Below are 20227 nucleotides of genomic sequence, written 5' to 3'. Positions count from 1 at the left end.
TCAAAATCACACAGTATATGCCCCCAAAAGTGACATATATTGACACATACAAAGAAAAATACTAACATTTGGCAGAATAAAGAATGGTGGCATTAATTAATACTCATTCAAAGAAATATTGCCAAGTTACAGTTTACATTTAAACTCTGATCACAAAATAGCTATCCTACAGGGATAAATAAAGGACCAAGGGTCAGAGAGGGAGCGGTCGTTTAGGAACGTGTTTTTCCCACTACTAATAGAATGTTTCTATTCACTCGCTAGTGATCGCACATTTGAGTTAACACTAGTACATAAAATGGTTTCTCACAGATAGGTTTCATAAAGGCATTTGATACGCTGGATGCAGGGTATTACATTCTGGGATGGGGACACATACACACACACTATTGGGGGTGATAAATTATCATGGTGGGGAAACACACTGGCAGTTTTTACTTTTTTGCTCTAGACCCCACATTCCTTTTTGCACCAACAGATATTAAACCTAAATAAAACAGCAGCTGAAATAATCTGCATCAATTTAAGCTGCAAAAAATGTGGGCATATAACTTTTCATAGTAAGAACTCAAATTATACCCTTTCAACAGGGATCTAAGCAGTAAACTATAGAATTTTAAAGTGATTGCTGACTACATTTCCATTCCAACAAAAGCATGTTTCCAATGGACTCCAAGTAAGATCTGGTCTCTAAATACTTACACATAAAAGCAGGTAAGGCATCCTCAAACAATTGAGCCAAGGAGTCTAATCACGCACTTAAAACTTCTGAGAAAACACACTGCTGATGAAAAACAGAATCACAGGTTATGTTTGCATGACAATTTAGCGTCATCTCAAATTCCAACATATACTGCATCCCTACATAAAAGTCTCAAAACATGAGTCCAATACTTGGGTCTGTCCCACTCGGAAGCCTGAGCCGTAACTCCAAACCAGAAATCCTCTCTCCACATAATACCACGTGGATATGAAAAAAGAAAGCTAAAAATCTAAGTCCTATGCATTTTCTGAATTTGATTTAGTTTGGGGGGGGGGGGGGGGAGCTAAGCAGACAAATCACAGCTGCCATTGTATTCCTCAGAGGCAGAAAGCTAAAAAGTTTGCAAATAACACTTCCCTTCTTGTTTCTACCATAGTCAAGCACTGGAACAGCTAATGAGTACAGATGCTTGCAAATAGTATGATTTCTCCCTAACTGAATACATGTTCTGCAATGCTGAGTTTAGGATTACTGTTTTAAAACAGTTTGTAGTTATTTGATCTCTTTTCTTCAAAGAGATCATCAGGCAGAGAGGTAATTTTGCAATTTGTAAGTTTGCGAATAGTGAAATGAAGTGAAAGTGAACTGTCAGCTCAAAAATGTCCCCTTCTTCTGGACAGATTTAATATATTAAGATATGAGGCTGGGATGCAAATGTGTCATGCCTGATGCCACTTATCTAGCTCAATTACTTAAAAAGCGTTTTGCTTGTAGACACAGTCATAGTCTTTTCCCAGTGCCTAAAAGGAAGGCAGCATTATTGAATACAAAACCAGAAGAGTCATAAAAAAACAAAAACAAGCAAACAACACACATTCTGAAGGCAAGCTCACCTTGGGCCACTTAGCACATACTGATGAGGTAGCAATGGTTTCAGAAAATAGGTGATCTGTCAGCCATCTAAATATTCATTTTCACCCGGGTTATTCCACACACACATACATGCGCATGCTCCTACATGACACTTTCAAATAAGCTACTGTTGTAGGGCAGGTGAGCCAGTATCGAGGCAGAAACAGCTTCTCATAGGAAAAACAAGTGAAAGAGACTGATTTACCTGAAGAGGAAAAGCTTTCTAGGTGAACACTTTCACACCCTTCTCCATCTCATCTTTAAGTACACTGTTCCCTGGGGAAATTATACTGCTCCAAGAAAAAAAAAAAGAGGGAAAGTTCCACTATATTTTAGATATATCTGTGCAAAATTCTGATAGCTCTGATACTTTACAGGCCTGACGTTTCTGTGGCATCACAACAGAAAAGTTCACAGATTCATTCCTTTTTGAATAAACCTGAGAGGTCCCACATTTTCCTCTGACTATATAAACTTACCCATTTCTTCATAGGAATGTGAAGGACCATATCTGTCTGGAACTTCCTTCTTCACCCAGAGAGTAAATCTATTACTCTTTTTCCCAAAAGCAGGAAAAGTTAGTGAAGGAATTTTCCTTTGAGAACAAGAGATCACTGGTCAAGCAAAACTTGACCATGAATCTACATAAATCAATGTCAATCGACATAGTTCTTTGGCTGGTTAGTTTGTTCCTTAAAGATTTGCATAGCTCCACCATCATAGAAAGAACAAAGTTTTATTACAAGCTTTTTAGAAGTGAGCTGAATTTTTACTAGTAGCACTATTACTGCAAAACCACAGAACTCCTAGAGTTATCAGCTGAATCTTCAGCTGATATAAACCGGTGCAGCTCCCGTGGAGTAACAGAATGGACTTACTTCATATCAGCTAAGGATTTGGCCCATAATTATGGCATCAAAATAATAGTTCAAAACAGCCACAAATCTCAGACTCCTTGGTGCAAGTTTTTGAAAGTTAGGAGCATTTGGTAATATATATATATATGTACATATTATGTATAACAAAAATTGTTTTGCAACATTATGATGATATAGGATTAAGACAAAACATTATATCTAATCCCAAACAGGCACACTGGCTTTCACTCATGTACAGTCATTTTGATGCAAAATGCAAGCAGAAAAACTGCTTGAAAGGAACTAATTAAACTCTAAACTTATTCAGGGAATCCTTTCCTAGGAAAACTACTTCGGGATGTATGATCAGACTTGAAGGTTCATTTATTCATTGCTAATGAGAGAGGTGGAATTACTCAGATAGAAAGCAGGCCACCAGGCATTACAGTTCACAATCTAAAGGCAGACAAATATTAATGAAACATCTGAAAGGAAGCGTAAGAGATGCAAAGAATCTTAAAATAAATTATCAGGCAAAGAACACTACAGCAACATTTTAAGTGCTGTAAGTCTTACCATCTTCCAAAAGACTTGGAAGATTTTCATACACCACCTATACCCCTATTCCTATAGCCCTCAGGAAGAATTCAGTTCATTTTTCAAGGTTACATCTTCTTCAGCCATCCTAAAAGTTTAATAAATTTTTGTTGACATTGTTACTTACTGTACTGACAGATGCACAGTAAGTGCATAAAATATTTTGTGCAATGTGATGATAACTTTCTATTGAAATGTCCCAAGAGTGAAATCCACAGCAAAACAATACAAGGCAGCAGGCTGAGGGGGTCCCATATATGTATCAAGGGGTCAAGTCAAACACATGGGAAAGCCTGAAGCCAAAGAACTCCTAGTCAAATTACAGCAAGACAAGCTGCTCTAGGATCAATGTCCACGTTCATGTTCTCTTATGAACCATAGGTAGTATAAAATCAGTATTATTACGTGGGAACTCATTCCACTTGCTCTTATTTTCAATTTTCTAGGCCATTCATTGCCCTAATGTAGGCACACTGTTTAATAATGGACAAAGTGGTGAAGCTCAATGGGTGGTCTTCTCTTACTGGAGCTCTTAGATTCTTATGAGAAAGTTTTGTCAAAATTCTGGTAAAAATTTATACCATTTACTAGTAAAGTCAAGTTTTTAAAGTTACTAGCTTTAAATTATAACATTTCAGCAATAAAACAAACACATCAAGGTACATGAAAAAGGTAAGAGGATCAAGAAAACAATTAACAAAAAGACATCTTTTAAAAATTCTTAGAATGATAGTGTTTTGTTCTTGAGCATTGTAGTCTGAGATCTTGTTCAAGAAATAATCACAATTTGTCTTCTGCAAATATACAATTGAGCTCAGAGTTCTTCCATTGCTTTGGGAAAAATTACTTCACTGCAGCTGTGTATACTTTAGCAAATAATCTGATCCAATTAGGATTCGATCAGGAGATTAAAGCAGCTGGTGAAGAGGCCCATATTTCTACATTATATGATGTTCACAGTTTTTGCTTCAAACTCAATTTAGTCTCATCCCCTGGACCAAATGGCCCCACCACAAATATGGTTCACAGTTGTTCAAACAGCTTGTCATTGGTGGGGACTTTTAAGCCTCCATTAAATGTCAAAGCAGAGTTGCTGTGCACCTGGAACAGAATTTGATTTCTTTTCTTTAAAAATAATCCAGTCCAATCCAAGCACACTAGAACTGCTCTGCAGACCAAACCAACATGCACTAAGTATCAGTGAAACTGCAGAAAAGTCCAGGTGTAATATTTGGCAACCTTGTTGCCAGCATTTTAAGTAATACAGCATTTCAAGCTTTAGGATCTGTCGCACATAGCAGGTGCATGACTTTTAAAGTGCCCAGTTCATTTCACTGGATATGTCAAGTGGTATCAGTTAAAAACCCTGGGCTATACTAGAAGCAAAAACAGGAAGGGCTGACCAAGCACACCATGGAAGATAAAGAAGTTGCTGACAGAATTTTCTACAAGAGTTTTAATGCCTCCATGAGTGGTAATTCCTGTGGCCAAAATTTTTATCATGCCTGTTCTACTGCAAGTTTCTTCCTCTAAGTATTCTCACAGACTCTTTCAGACACTTCTCAGCTTCTGGCCTTCCTGCGGTGCTTATATAAAGCAAACATGGCTATTTTGATGTTTCTTATAGACATATAGAGCTCTGTGAGATTTTTCAGTGATTCTTTGATGGTATTTTCTGGACACTGATGTCTGTTGTCTGTGCTTAACTTTGAAAAAAATATAATGCATTTAGAGACTTTCCCACACTATTCCAGACAAACAGAACTGAGAAATAACAGCAGTTTTAAATCTGAAGAGCTCTTAAAGGTGAGCCATTCACCTTCTCCTTTCGGTAAGGGTATTTTTTAAATGATTATAAGGAAGCACTGAGGTTCCTAAAGTCCACCAGGGAATTTAGCCACTAAACTACCACTGAAGCTAAAGATAATTGCCTGTCCAAATACCTTAGTCTGTTTTTTTAAACTATCATACCTAAACATTGAGTTCAACCCTGCTGCTCTATTCAGCAAAACAATCGATCTCAAATGACTCATATCCAATGCCCTCAACAATCATTCACCACTCAGCTACATAATGAAGTTCTTCATTCCTCTGTTACAGAAAAGCTACCTGCAACAGTATCAGGTTTGGCTTAGCTTCTTGCCTTTCAGAATTCAAGTATACTCAGCTTGCCTGTAAACAATTTACCAGCAATATAAATAAGTGATGATAGGGAGGCCAAGCCTGAGAAAGGCTCCTAGAAAATGATTGATGAATTACGCCCCTCCACTAAGGGGAGGCAGCCAATACAGATGATGCTTTTGAACAATTTATGTGCCGCTGCTTTGTAGGCTACAGATTAGTCCAGGGGAAGCTGTCTTACAGTGGGCCTGGTAGCAGTGACATACTGCAGTAAGAACAATGTTTTTGCATGGGAGATGGTGTTACTTTCTGTCATTACTATACTGATTCAGGAGTTAAGATCTTGAGAGGAAGAAAATGAAAATCCAGTAAGGCAATTACTGCTACTAGCTCTTCTGCAGTTACTAATGCCCCTACACCGACTGCACAAACATTCCTCTAATCTACAATATGCACCCATACTGACCCCTACATTTTGCGCTGGATAAGCCATTGACACCTTTCCAGCTGCACAGTAAAACTTTCTTAGTTGCAATAAAAAGATTAAAAATGTTATTTTCTTCTTCCCAGCTGCTGCTGTTCAATTTGCTACCTTCAACTTCCTCTCAGCATCCTGAAGAAACAGCTAATTCATCTTTCCATTAGTTTTAAGTCTGAAGAAAGTTATTACATAATGGTCTCGGCACAGGATTCATTTCCATGAACACTTCTGGTCCTTATGCAAGCCTTGAGAACTCATGTTATGTTTACTCATGACAGCTGTTAAAACCAGGGCTTAACGTAGCTGTGTCACTGCTAACTTTTGCAAAAATCATGTAGGCACTCTCTAATTCCAGGAGAAAAAATACAGCAAGTTGATTCTCTCTTTCAATACATGCGGATAGATATTAAGAGGATACAGTCAGAATTGTCCGTGCTTTTAAACCAATCTAAATAAAATAGAATGACATGTTGAGGGAGGGGGCAATATCATGCTTGGGGTGTTTGTAAGACATGTATATTCTTGCATATTCCCCTACAGCAGCTTGGGTTCTCTTTTTCATTCTCTCCAGAACATTGACTTATGATTCAGTTTTTCCAGTCATACAAGCTAAGATTCATCCTGCAAGACAGACAGCAAATCATAGAAAATATAGTTGAAGGAACCTCACAAGACAGACATTCATATCAAGGAAAATTTATTATTTAAATTTGGATTCTCTCCTCTGTATAAGCATTGCTCATTTTCAACAAGCACAGTTTCAGCTGTGGAAACTGCTTTTTTATTCCTGCCACACACTCAAAGAAAAATTCACTGGGGAGAGCTTTAACTAGGGCTCTCCCTGCCCCGCCACACACAGACACATTCAGTGAAGTCTCCATCCCGATTCCTTCAACATATAAAATGCTTTTTGCACAACAGCTCTAGGTATTACTGCCTCATCTGGTATTTAAGGAATCAGATATCTGTCCTCTCATAAGAAAGGGGCAAAGTTTGGTCTCAGAATATTACGAATATTAGCACGCAATAAAGGAACCAAAGGGACCCTTCATTCCTTTGAGGTATTAAAGTTGTTCAGTGACTACATTCTTTTTGATTTTTTTCCAGCTTAAATAGAAATGGGAGAGAGCAAGACTGAGACAACACAGTAGTGTGAAAAAACAGGGCACATTCCATGAAGAATAATGTGCAGTATAAACACTATGTATCATCAGGAATTAAGGCCAGGTGATCAGGTAATCAATCCTGTACAGCAAGCTTTGACTCTAAATACAGAATAAACTCTTAAAGCATGCCACCTGAATTTTGAAAAGACATGAGAAAAGAAAGACTTAGCACTATGTGCTCTGTGTAAAGATACGTTCACATTGCAGTGTAAGAACATGTTCAGACCTGGGTCAGGACTAAATTACATCCTATTTTTAGGCCTTTATATGAGATTTCAGCATGCATCAATGAACTATAGCCTCAATGACTGCTAGATTATACCTTGGGTAAAAAGGAAGGCCTCAAAACCCAAGAAAGATTTTACTCAGATGAGTAAATTACTACAAAAAGTGATTCCATTGACATCATTGTGAAAATTCATATACTTAAACATATCATTTTGCTTAAGTTCTTATGCTTAGGGTGGCACAGAGACCTATAGCTAAGCAGACAAGAGTAAAAAGCCACATTCTACACAGGAGACGCAAAGCACATGTCTGGTTCCAGGTCCCACCAGCTGGCAATGGCACAGAAGTCCAGAACCTGGAGGGGTGGACAGAAAACACTCCCTGCACTGAACATGCTGGGCAAGTGCTCCAGGACACTAGCCTTACATGAGGACCACAGTAGTCCTCTTGCTAAGGGCCTTGCTGCAACTAAAATTTTAATCTTCCAGGTGACAGCCCTGTCACAGACACAGTCCTGGGCTAAATAGGAAGAAAGAGACCCACAATTGCGAAGCTGTGATTGCCACAGCTATATGTGCTCTACCTCAGCTAACAGAAATGGGAAGATTTCATCGCTGGGCATGACACACACCTCTCAATATTCATTTTTCCCTCATCACTCTTTTTAGCTTGTTTACAGTTCATAGCTTTTAAGTAATGCCTGGCATCTTTATAAGACCTTAAATTAAGCACTCAAAGTATCAATTCATTTCTTTACATCTTCTCTTCCAAGTAGAGAAGGTAGTTTTTTAGATTTTGCATCTCAGGAAGTGGTTTGCCCAAGGAATTTGAGAGAGAAAAGCCAGGAACTGCTATTTCCACTTCTGTTCTCAGAACAGAGTTCTGTTTTTCTCAACGTTTTCTTCCTTTTCATTACCACAGAGTTTTCTGCTGCCACTACAAAAACATTGTAAGAAGTATCCCTTTCAATTACATTCAATCTCAATGTGTTGCTCTATCACGTAAATATTGCCTCTCTCTTTTAAAAATATGACTCTCGGCATATCAACATACAGTAGACAATAATACTTGAGAATAAGTAGTAATAATACTTGAGGAATCAGATATGCACCTAGTAGTTTTTGGATTATTTCTACCTCCCCTTCTTCTAGTGAAAAGATATTAATATCCCATTTGGCTGTCACAGTGGTGATGAACAGCTTAAACAATTAAACTAGGATTGAAAGCATTTTTACATCTGTTTTTAGTATCCAGTCAAAACAACAGAAGAGCTATTGTTGCCACTTAATAGTTCATGTTGTTGTAAGAAGGGCTATAAAAGGACTTAGATAGTCTGGTCACCACAATTCTGTGTTACATACAAAACTGTTTTCTCAGAGCAGAAAGAAATAAAACAAGAGAAATAAACAAGGAAACAAACTCTACCCACCAAGTCTAGTATATAAGCTAATGTCAAAATCTCCTTTAAGATGTATTTATTCTCTGCTTTGTCTTTGCTTAACTCCCTCTCTACCCAGTATTTCTTTACTAAACTACTTAAGAAGTTGGATGCAATTTTGATATTAGAAAGCCTGATTGAAGAGGACATAATCATATGTAAAGAGTTATAATCCAGGGACTGTATGATACAAAGGACAGATGGAATTTGTTTGACAAGACAATTTTCTCTGTTATTGTTTTGGGATTACAACAAACCTGCAGCTAAACTAATTGCGCCATGATGGTTAAGGTTGTGTCAGCACTTTTCCTGTAAACCTCTTTTCCAGTGGATTTATTACTAAATAAAAGTTTTTCAAGGGCTGAAACTTGGCATGAAAGAATGTGTAGAGAAATGTAGAGACTTTGAAAAAGAAATTCAGTTTGGCTTAATGGAAGGGAAGAAAAAAGATTGCTAGTATAGAATACATCACTTCACAGTGTTAATGTTACCAGCACCATATATATTCTCAGTTTAAAAAAATCGTAGTGAAAAATACTTTGCTGATGTATCTTCATTTCTATTTAGAAAATAAAAATACCATGCAAGCCACCTTTCCATGCTAAGAAGGTTTTAAATTTTATACAGCATATGTAACGATTTTTCTCTGGATATGCAAATATAGCACAGCAAACATAAGCCCTGATTATATCATGTGGTTGCACAAAAGACCAAAATAGTCTATGAATTACTTAAGACATGCTTATTAAAAAAATCTCTTGCAGTACACATTTATTTTTCAATTGTTCTAATTATGCTTAAAAAGAGATCCACCCTAATTAGAAGCTTTTGGAAACAGTGTTACATGGCAAAAACAAAAAACTACAAAAATCAAGAGAAAGTTGCTGAAGTAGACTGGGAAGTACACGGAGGCATTAATACTAATTCTAGCATTCCAGATAATCTGGAGTGACCCTAAAGTACTGACTTGGCTCCTGGCAGCAAGCATGCATGCAAGTACGCAAAACTCAGTATGCAAAAAGGCAGGAAGCCAGGAATTCCAAATATCACATTTACTCCAGGGTAAGACAGCTACCACATCATACAAACTCATCGGCTGCTAGATAAGACAAACTAAATTTAATATAAGGATGAAGAATCTCTGTCAAAAATTCAGACAATGAACCATCCTTTAATACATCAACAAATTATGCAAAGCTTGTATTCTTTATATCTCACAGAATTTACCGCACATTGGACTTTAAGGGGTGGTCAGGAGAGCAACTTGTCTTTTAAGCAGCCCAGCAAATCTTCAGTTATTTGACCCATGTTTAAGCAGCAACATTGAACCAGATCCTATACAAGCCTCACACCAATAGTTTGTCTGAAACCAGATTCTATATACAAAATACCTCAGATTCAAACCCTCTCTGCATCAGTGATCTCAAATTTGGATGCTTTTTTGCCTTTTCTTTAATATTGCCAGCCTTGCAAACTCATATTGGATTTAATAACCAAGTCAGCTTTTCTCTTGCACCCGCCAACACCAACAGCAAAGGTCTACGGCCCAACAAGACACCTCTGCAAATTCACCTTCTTCAGAAGACACACAAAATGATAGCTTACTCAACGATGCTCCTCACAGACACCTGTACAGCTCTAGTACATCCCATGTGGTTCACAGGTGCCACTGAATTAGTGCACCATTCCGCAGTGATACACAGGAGGGAAGATCCTGGCACAGGCACTTAAAACAATCTGGTTAGCTCTTCTGCAGCTGTATGCCTTGTGCGTGCCAAGAGGAGTAAAAAAAACAAACATCTATGTGAGCCAGTAAGCCAGCAGACATGAGTGAACAAAAGACCTGAGATGTATGAGCTCTATTTTAATGAAGATGCTCCATTAAGAAAAAAAAGTTCAAGTCTAAATCACCAAATCAATTGTTTCTACTAGGTATCGCTTGTCTTGTGGCCTATCTATTGGATCACAGACATAAGTAGGTTACAACCCTTTAAATGAGGTTTCATGAAAAGATGAAACTTTCACTGTCCTTTCACCTTGAACTAAATTCCTTTCTAAAAGAACTTTTTTTTGTATAATTAGACAGGGCTTTTTCCTTTTTCTTTCTAACCTTTTCCTTCTCTCCCTTTCTGTTTCCTTGTTGTCAACATACATTTGAGACAAGAGGAAATGCTAGAGAGGGACTACTGAACAGCAATCACCACCCAAGTACTGCTTCATGTGAAAGGGATTTTACAGAGGCAGACAGTGCCTGTGCTCCTGAGTAAGTAACTGGAACCATGCCACACTGCATAGGAGATTAAAGCTTTTTTATGAAGTGGAAAAAGACTCAGATGAGGCAGACACTGTGTTATCAAAAGAAATTTGCATTATTTTTGCTTCAGGATGGCATGTCAGAATCTGTAAATCCCTTCCACCTCAAAAGGCATTCAACCTTCAGAGTCAGGACATGTGTGTCTAAGACTTTGTTCAAATGAAATGTCTCACACTGTCGCTCCTCAGCCTTGTTGGTCCCCTTTTTCATATCCTTTTGTTGCACAGCATCTGCTCCCTCTGTCGAGTTAAGTTTAGTTCAGCAAGTCTGCTCAAGTCAAGCTTTGTCTCAGCTTCTCTTCTTCTCAGAAACAGCTCTTTGCATTGAATTCTTGTGCATTTAAAAAGGTGTGCATGCACACACACACTTAATTTACAGCTTAAAAATCAAAAATATATTTTCTCCTTTTCATGTCAAATGCTGGCATGCAACAGAAAATTCTCACTTTATTGTCAGAAATTTTCTTCTTCATTTAACTGATGAGCACTACCAAATTAAATTTGCATAGGAAAAATGCACACACATTTTACTGGAAAGAATAAAATGACAACCAATTCTAATTTGAGATTTTCTTTTAATCTTTGGTAGCTATAGTGATTCCATCCTATATTAAAAAACATTTCTTCAGCATATTCAGTTGCAACAGAGAGTCCTATAATCAGAAAAGAATTGCTGATAGTGAATATGAATGAACTTTCAAATCTTTGCAGCACTGGGCTATCAACATCCAGTGGCTTTTCATAGATATTGGAATCTGAGTCCTTACTCCTCTTTGTCCTCATTTACTACTTACAGCCACTCACATTAGGAATCCACTGTACTGGTACTATTCAGAAATAGAGTAAGAGTCTTTGGGCCCAATAGGAAACAGAAATAGTTAAACTGAAAGCTGATATTTGAAATATGCATTAAACATGCAACAAAAACATGGAAGACTGATGTGAAATATGCATATGTATGTGTTTTAAAGAGAGCTTGCATGTGCTGCAAGGCCATACTGCACAACATTCCTAATGACTCCAATCTAACTCCACAGTAATTTCTGTAAATCTTCTACCTCTCCAAGCTTCTCTGAACAGCTGTCATTTTGTTTTCAAAAATCATAAGAGATATAGTTTCTCTATATCTTCAAAAGCAAACCATTTTTATATAACAAACAAGGGGGAAAAAAAAAAAGTAGGCCATGCAGTGCTTATTGATGGTTGCCAGGGAAGATTATACACACAAATGTGTTCCAAAAGCTTAGGGATATGAAACAAATATTATAATACTCATTCCTGGAAAATGAAAAGCAGTGCATCTCCAAATCATCTCTAAGGCCACAAATAAAAATGAAATAAATATTTATTAATCTACATCACAAAACTGTCAGGCATTAGTGTCAGGGAGCAGGACTGGGCTGATAGCCAGGAGCTGAGCATGACAAGAAATTAGGCAAGGGCAGTGTCCTCACTAACAAGGGGCACAACTTCACCATACCTGAGCAAGAAGAGCAGAGCAGGTCAGAGATAGCAACAAGAGTCAGCCACAATCTAGTGACTGCCAGACAAGTCCATATTGATGGGGCAGGTCGGGGATCAAGCCACTAAGTCAGTGAGTCAAGATCAGGATCAACAAGGTTCGTGGCCAGACACAGGAACAGCTGCAATGCAGCTCAGGCAAGACCAAAGGCCTGAGCTTAAAAGCAGCTCCCAAGAGAAGTGGTGGAGGCCTCCGACATGGCTTCTTACAGCTCTTGCTCACGCAGTTCTTTTCACAGCAGTCTGATCCAACATTACAGAGCTGCACTGCATCAAAGCTGGCTTTGAATACAGACAGCCAAACCCTCTAGGACAGGGGACAAGGCTGCACTTAGGACCTAACACCTACTAACTGAAGGCAGATGTATTATGGAATTCACCTTAAGTTGGCAGCACCCAGTCATAGAGCCTAAGTGTTGAATATTATTGCATCTACATACCTAGTTCTTGTCTAGCCTGAGCTTCTGGACAGCCACAAATTTTGAAATGCTTTAACAGCACTAAGAATATCAGAGTGATAGATATGAGGCAGAGAGAGACATGAAACCACATGCATTGAGGCTCTTGAGATCAGGAGAAATCCTGATTTCAATCAGACAATTTGTTACCCTGAATTTTTTGGCTGTTCTTTCCGATCTGACACTGTGCATCTAGGAGACACATTCATAATGGAGCAAGCCTATACAGAGGTTGTATAGCACCCATTTTTCTCTTTCTTTGTGTATAACATTACAATCATTTTTGTCTTTGTTTGCTTTAGCTAGCTAGGGTTGTAGCAAGGCATTCTGGTGACTAAGTCAGGACATCAGTTTGGTATCCTCTTTTCCCTCCTCCTTCTGTGTCTCCAATGCTCAACTGCTAGTGCACTCACTGGAAGAATATATCAGGAATTCCCTGCACCTGGGTCCTTGTGGAAAAGGATATTAAAAACAAAATTCATGTTTCTCTTGATACTTGTCCACATTAGTATTCCTCAGCTCTTGTTATAGCTTATACTTGATGTCTAAATCCCAAACTACAGATCAAAGAACTATGTACCTCAGAAAGGAGTCTCAAATGAAAGAAAGATCTTGCCTGCAAAAATGGATACCAGCATCCTAACCTGTCCATGCACTTTTCTCATTGCCACCTGAACCAGAAGTTAACAAATATCAAAAAGACAGTGTCCTCAAACAGAACGGAAAGCATGCTATCTCTAGCATTACTCCAAAACACCGGAACTTTTCACTCCACCAAGAAGTAGCATTCTGGCCAGATATGACTGACTTCAGAGCAGAATTTGACTTGCTGCTGACTCAAGAGAAGGAGCTCCTCAGCTAACATGAGGCATCATCTGTTCAATGTCTTTAACAATCTGTAGTAAAACTTTTGTACATTATCACAGCTGAGAGTCAAACTTTGGCTTAGATCTTAAATTAGTGCTTCATTACTTAAACAGTGCTTCACTGAGGCTTTACATCAGAACTATCCAAAATAGGATGAAGACAGATTAAGCATAATGCCCAGCATGAGCTCTTCAGTACAGTCTTTAAGCAAAACACACTGTGGAGAAAAATATGTAATAAGCACCTTATTTTATGTTATGTTCATTAGCACAGGTTTCTCAGGACTTTTGTTTTTCCATTCATCTCAAAGAATAAGAATTGATTTCACATACATATAGCACCAAAGAAAGATGCCACTGTAGGGAGAATGCTTTGCTTCAGAGCACAATACTGTATACTAAACAAGAGTCTGCCACAGATAAAGGTGTGAGGAATACAGATGGCACTGACCAGCATATTTGCTTTGCCACTAGTACTTCAGTTAGACATCAAAACCACCATTCTTGAATTATAGCGGATGCTTATTAATGAGTTATAACCTTAGTATCTGGTGCCCAAGGTTATTACTACTTAGAAGTATTAAATCTGTTTTGGCTCAGTGAAAAACAAAAATTGCAGATACAATCCTTTCCTTCCCCTCTACTTATATTGCCACACAGACAATTCATTCAGGTGGTCTAAGCATGAGCAAGAGGATGTTGAGATGGTATTTCACACATTTTTAAGAAGTAAGATACAAATGTTCTCCCCTTGCAGCTGAATTTGTCAGGAATAATGGTAAACACAGAACACTATGCCATACTCTGCCTTTGGACATCTACTCTGAATCAACAGAAAAATACATTTCGTATTTTGCATGCCACAGTCTGGCACAACATCACCTTACACTGGAAGAATTAGTACTTTGCTAGCTACATTAAAGAGTCACTAACTCAATGTTAAGTGCTCATTTAAAGTAACATTTGTAATCTGCCAAACTACTTAACAGCATGTAGCAAGAAGTTTTAAGCCATTAGCAAGCTTGCAGTCATATATAATAGGGAGGAGGGGTTTAAATAAAAATCGCTTCCAAGTAGGAGCATGATTAATCATTGCTGTTCTCCCCTTCATTTGTATTCTTAGCAAAAGTTGTCAACCTTTGTCCTAGCATTAATGATGAATTTTATGTGACTGTACCTGGTATTCTTAAAATTGATTAATTAGCAAGGCCACATTTTATTGGAAAGGGCAGAATGGAATTATATTTTCATTCATTTCCCTAGGGAACTAATTATAAGGTCTGCTCAGCATATATCACAACAATATCTCATATACGGCACAGGTAATTACTTAGATACTGTAAATATCCTTCCAAATTTTTAAAATGAAACTGCTACAGCTCTTTCAAAGATTGCCATGTACACCAGTTTCTTTAGAACTTGGTGTTAGCCTCTGCTGGGAGGTTCTGAATATTCTCTGCTCAGGAAAAGCAGCAGGTACTCAGCAACACAAAAAGGTAAGCCCTGTCATGTAAATTTATCACATTCACCTCTGAACTGGCACAAGGGAAAAAACAAAAAAAAAAAACACAGTAAAGATTACACAACTCAAAAATATATAAAAAGCATAACTGCTTAACAACCCAGTAATGTTGTTTTCTCTCCCTTAGCTCCAATGCAGCAATCAATTTTTTCTATTCCCCAGCCCCCAGTAGAGTGGAGCCTAGCAGTTTTACTGCATCAGAAAAAAAGTAGGACATGCAAGAGCACATCTTTTCTAAAAGCAAGGATTCTTCTTTTCCATCGCACACTAGCCTTAGGGCAGGGGGAAGAAGACCTGGCTAAGGAGGAGCAATGGTTCTTTGACTCAGGTGTTGCTATTTGTATTCTAGTAGCTTTGAGAATGGAGTCCCATCATGCTAGATGCATACAAACACATAAAAAAGGGGGGGGGGGGGAAGTTTTAGCACAGCAGCAGTTACAGTCTAAAAAGACTAGACAGAGGATAGGAGGAAGGAACCATTCATTTATACCTGGGATACTGACACACACAAACTACATACTCCCCTAAGAAGTACAAGACTTCTCTCCTTAAATCTATATCAGAACTAGAAACTCAGCTGCTACAAAATGCAATTTGCTGCTCAGAATATACAATGCACATGCAAATACTAGCCCAGGCTTGGAAAGTCAGAAAGTGACTGCAAAGCAAAACTGAGCAGCTACACCAAAGCCTGGATTACTTCAATATTGCTTCTGGAGGTCTCAGCTTAGGCTGTGCTCCAATTCACAGGATTTGCCCCCAAAGGCAAACTTCATCCAAAGGAGGAAGGAGAAAACAAACAAAAAACCCTATTTGATTGGCTCCAAAGCTCTTCTAAATTGGATGATACAGTGTGCACCAAGCAGCAGAATGGCTTCCATAGCAACAAACTCTCTCTCTTTTTCTGCTTAGTTATTTCTAGGGCACCTGTCACTGACTCCATTCCCTCAAAACAGTTTCAAGGAGTGAGGGTTGCTTGCAGACTTGTAAACAGCCACCTACATTATTTTAGAAGTATATCTATATTACTGCCAGAGTGTACCTTGTGAGGGCAGGCAGGCAAGCTGCTGGTCCAAATTGATTATAATACAGATTTATATTTCCCAGGATCTCCCAAAATCTTCAGTAGAGTCTACAAATAGAATACAAGACACCCTGCAAGAGTCCAATATTATAGATTAAACTTACTGAAGCTGGAAAGATTAATTATACAAGGTCATGCTGGCTAGGAATATGTATCAGATATTTCCATGCCTAAGCAAAATACAAATCTTACCAAAAAGGAAAATAATTTTATGTATTCCTAAAATCTTCCCATGATACACTTTTTTGGAAGACATAAAAAATGCTTTTAAATATTAACACTGTCACCTTCAAGCTGTAATAAAAGAAACTAACAGGAGAAGTTAAAGTCCAATCTACAGGTAGAAATCATAAAAACTTGTGTCATTGTAATGCTTTAGTTAAAATATAGTATTAACAATGTCTTTGGAGATTTTTTCTTGTGTTATTCCACAAGTTTTACAGTATCAGTAGCTCTCTTGATTCTCATCACCTTGGAAACACCACTGCATGCAGGAAAACAAGTCCCTGGAAAATAAATATTGTATTACAAATAGTAAATCCATAATTTTTAACTCCAAATCTTCTATTTGATATTCTTAAGAAATTTCACAGTAACTGAGAAAAAACAATTCTCATTATTCTTTTAATTCTATATTTAAGTAATAACAATTGTGACCATGATTTTGAAGATGAGGAGCACAAACAGATTAATAAATAAGGTCTGATAAGCATATACCATTTCCCTCAATATCAAAACTCAGCTGTTCTGAAAAAAAAGACATACAATGTTTGTATGAAATGTAATTTTGATGTTAAAAAACAATTCCCTACATCTAGTAGGATGAGGGTTTTTTGTTTTTTTCATGTGACTGAAATGTACATAGAGGAGACAACAGCAGTTACTAATGTTCCAAATAAGAGCTCTAGGACACGTCAGCAGCTACTGAAATCAATAGGAATTAACTTTATTTACTTCACAAAAAATGTATCTGCTGTTTTCTTGTCATTTAATATTTTGCTAAAATAGACAGCCTGGAAAGCCATAATACTGGTCTTTTTTTTTTTTTTTTTAGTAAATAACAGTGTGAAAGAGTCAAGTATACACATCAAGTGCATCGTTAGTTGTTTAAATGTTTTTCTTTTGGTTATTTTGTAGTCCACTACTGTATTCACTGAACAATGAGTCACAGGAAAAAGAACAAAATGTTCTGTATCTAAGATAACAAATATATTAACAAAAAAGAAAAAGAAAAGGAAAAAAAACAACTAATCCAAGAAAGAAAACTCAATTTTTTATTACCTATTTTTTGTCCAAAACAGACAGTATGTGCTGACCTTCAGGGCATGCAGCAAATTCTATTTAGTTATAATGGTATTTGAAAAGAACCAGAATTTGATGAGACTTGCAGATAGTGCAACTTCATAGAACTCTTCACCAACATTAACTACCACAGTGAGTTTAATTACTTTGCTTTGACTTATGCTAATGTTGCTTATAGTTTTGGAGTTCAAACAGGAAAACAGCTATGGAGTCAAAGAAAGTGGAAAAATCTGGTATGAGGACCAAAGGGAAGTGTCAGGGAGAGAGACACTTAAATAGCTCAAAAAAGTCTAGTTATCAGTACACAGTAGGAGCTTTTATAAAGTGTAGAGTCCCTGAGTTAATATTCTTTTGCTGTCAACAGTAGCTACAAAACCAGCAACAAAACGCGTGTCTCGGCTCATTCTGGGTGCTGGCCAACACAGGAAACCACCACTCACAGCTATTTTGTTAGCTCCAGAAGCAGATTTTTTTTTGCAATGGATTAAAGGTTCTGTCCTCAGGGACAGGGTAACTGAAAATAGCACAGTTCTACTTAACAGAATTTGAGTGGCTGGGGGACTCATTTTCAAATTTTGGAATATATAAGCATGTTAACAAAATGTTAGGGTTTCCTAAGTTAGGTAAGCCATACACCCGTACAACTGTAGGTCAGATCTTGTGCGTCATATAATACTCCAAGGTATAAGCTCAAGAATTTTTTCCATAAACCCTATCTCCAGATGTTGTGCAAGACACGAGGCCACACAATGAATGATATGAACAAAGCCAGCCACTGAAGAGCTGCTCACTGTGACCATCATTCAGCCTGAGCGTTGACCAAAATAAAGTAGGAATAGTCTCTGATAAGGTCATTAGACTGTTTTATGATGCTTATTAGCCCTCATTAGCAGCACTACACAAACTGAAAGTCAGGCTAGGTCACCACTTGCATCGGTACAAAGCAGCCCTTCATTTATTCTGAGGAATGTGCACAGTGCTGGTCCATGAAAGTGGTTTCAAGTAGAGGAAAGTTGTGTCTGGCAGGGCTGACACAGTAATTTCACCTGAGCCCAAGCTGACTCAGTGCAAACTGAGTGCGTCTGCACCACTCTTCTGCGAGGGCTGTAAAGCCTGCACCTTCTGCGCTAATCTGAACCCTTACTGGAATTGCAAAGAATTGTTGCTATTATCTACCTTGTCTTGCAAGTAGAGTCAGGCAACGTTATATGTACAGCTCTAAGCTTAAGGCAAGCCTTCAAAGTAAGTTAGAGAAGGTACAGAAGAGCTATAACGAGCAGAAGAAAACAGTGACAATGCATCTTTAACCCATAATATATCTCCAGCTTGCTTTCTGAGCTTAACAGGAAGTCAAACAAGATAGTAAGGAGAAAGGGTCAGCAGTCTATGGACAGATACAAAAGGCTAAATCTGTATGTTTTAGCTAAGCCAACTCATCGACTAATTGTTACTAAGGAGAAAGGTCCCACCTCTCTCCTGTACCAGCTGTACACTTTTGTTGTTCTCTGTGGGCAAACTTTGCCATTCTCTTGACTCAGCAGTGAGTCAATTCAGGGAACTAAATCAGCAGAATACTAGACACTCCTTTCCAAATTGGGGGCAGTTTTCTGCAAGTTTATTTCTCTGCCTAAGCACACAGCAAGGTCAGAGGAGCACCAGAGTCAGTCCAAGGAAAGGGGCAAGAGCACACAGTGGGGGCAGCAGGCACTCCATCAGCTTAGCTCTAACATCAGATGTATCCACAGCAGGAGTCAACAGCATCTGCTGTATACCAAAAAAACGGTAATATAAACAACAGACAGCATATCAGCAACATTCTGCCTCTTTGAGAGCTTACATTCAGCTTTCTGAATGGTCACCAGTGGCTTTAATACTAAATTGGCATTTTTCTTTCATAATCCAACATGTAACTCTTAAGGTTATGCTAGGTACAGCAAGACTAACAAAACCACCACGACACCGATACCTTATAGAAATGCTTAACGGAAGTACCGTTTTCATTAACTGCAAGTCAAACTGTGCTTTCTGGCTTGTTTATTACCAACATACATCTTAAAATAAGATGCATTCTAAGTTCACTCATAATTCAGTGTAAGTATTTCAGATCAAGAAATTCTCATCTCTGCACGTCTCTTCCTGAATGTCACTCAAGCTCTAAAGTAGACTTTTGCTGTGCACAGGCTTCATATGTTCACTGTCAGAACTGAATTTCACCCCTAGGTTTTATTGACGTCATGAAGGCCAAAACAGATTCTCTTCCTTTTACTCTGTTTGTTCAGCAAAGCTACCAGGTATAAAGCATATAAAAAAAACAAAACAAACAAACAAAAAGCATACAACAGTTGAATCAGTAGTGGTAAATAACCTGCTATAAATCATTGTTACAATATGAAAGCTAATGTCAATTTAACCATATTTATAGGAGATAAATGTTCTGTTTCTACAACTATGAGTGCTTTAAACTCTACTGTGAGTTTCCATTTAAATTTTAAGTCTGAATGAGGAAGGTGAATATGAAATTGCAGATTCAACTGATTTTCATGCTGTGTTAGTTAGCTTTCATTCAATCAAGGAGTAGAAATAACAGCATATACCTCAACTGACACACTATGAATTGCAAATAATTGATCTGGTTTTTGCATTACAGTAGCACAAAGC

The 20227-nt window shown here is 37.9% G+C and overlaps 1 long non-coding RNA gene across 1 annotated transcript in view; it reads right to left on the bottom strand.

Moving 5' to 3' along the window:
- Positions 1–752: 752 nt before the first annotated feature.
- The window catches only part of LOC106482650 (uncharacterized), a 34778-nt gene continuing 15303 nt past the window's right edge, over positions 753–20227 (bottom strand). The window contains exon 3 of the long non-coding RNA XR_001292211.1: positions 753–784. This is a non-coding gene — a long non-coding RNA (uncharacterized lncRNA). The remainder of the gene's footprint in view (positions 785–20227) is intronic.

Source organism: Apteryx mantelli, chromosome 16 (assembly GCF_036417845.1).
Source record: "Apteryx mantelli isolate bAptMan1 chromosome 16, bAptMan1.hap1, whole genome shotgun sequence".
Taxonomy (NCBI): domain Eukaryota; kingdom Metazoa; phylum Chordata; class Aves; order Apterygiformes; family Apterygidae; genus Apteryx; species Apteryx mantelli.
Note: the sequence above shows the minus strand (reverse complement) of the source record. Positions and strands in the feature narration are given on the sequence as shown.